Raw genomic sequence first — 980 nt, forward strand, 5'->3', positions numbered from 1 at the left:
TATAGACATATTATAAAAGGAGTAGCTAGACTTAATTAACTTAAGAACTTGGTTTTTAGGACTTATTGAAATCTCTGAATTTGTCAAACCAACTGAATTGCATTTAGACAAATGAACTCCAGGGTTAGCTTTAAAAGGGTTTAAAATGTCATGGGGGCGTGACTTGAATTTTAATAATTGGGGACAATTGGCCCAAGAGCTGTAAGGCTAGGATGGTTAGTTAGGCTAAATTATAGGCGAACCTTATGTAGACCAATGAATTTAAATTAGCGACTAAGCCTAGGTTAGTAAGAAATTTACTTTTTTGGAAAAATTTGGCTCTTGTTCCTCGTCTATTGGAATCTTAAATATTTCGAAAATAAAATCTCCAGTCCTTCAAACCCAACGAGGTTATAGTGTATAGAGTGATGATGTACGTTGTTAATCCTTTACTTATTGTATATGCCGAGAACACTCTTCTGAACATATCCAACACCTATTCTGCCATGTACATTGTACACAACAAGGTTATAGTGTATAGAGTGATAATGTACGCTAATCCTTTACCAATTGTATATACCGAGAACGTACTGCAAATTTGTTATAAGGAGATTCTGGCCTAACCTACAGTATATTTTCATTAGTAAACAGTTGTAAGTGTTATACAGTACAGCTAACTGAGTACATAGGGAGAGAACTATCATCCCCCCTGGACCTAACCTATAGTATATCAATATTAGTAAACAGTTGTAAGTGTACAGTACAGCTAACTGAGTACAAAGGGAGAGATCTATCATCCCCCCTGGACCTAACCTATAGTATATCAATATTAGTAAACCGTTGTAAGTGTTATACAGTACAGCTAACTGAGTACAAAGGGAGAGAACTATCATCCCCCTGGACCTAACCTATAGTATATCAATATTAGTAAACAGTTGTAAGTGTACAGTACAGCTAACTGAGTACACAGGGAGAGAACTATTATCCTCCCTGGACCTAAC

This window comes from Eurytemora carolleeae, unplaced genomic scaffold, assembly GCF_000591075.1.
Source record: "Eurytemora carolleeae unplaced genomic scaffold, Eaff_2.0 scaffold1027, whole genome shotgun sequence".
Classification (NCBI taxonomy): Eukaryota; Metazoa; Arthropoda; class Copepoda; order Calanoida; family Temoridae; genus Eurytemora; species Eurytemora carolleeae.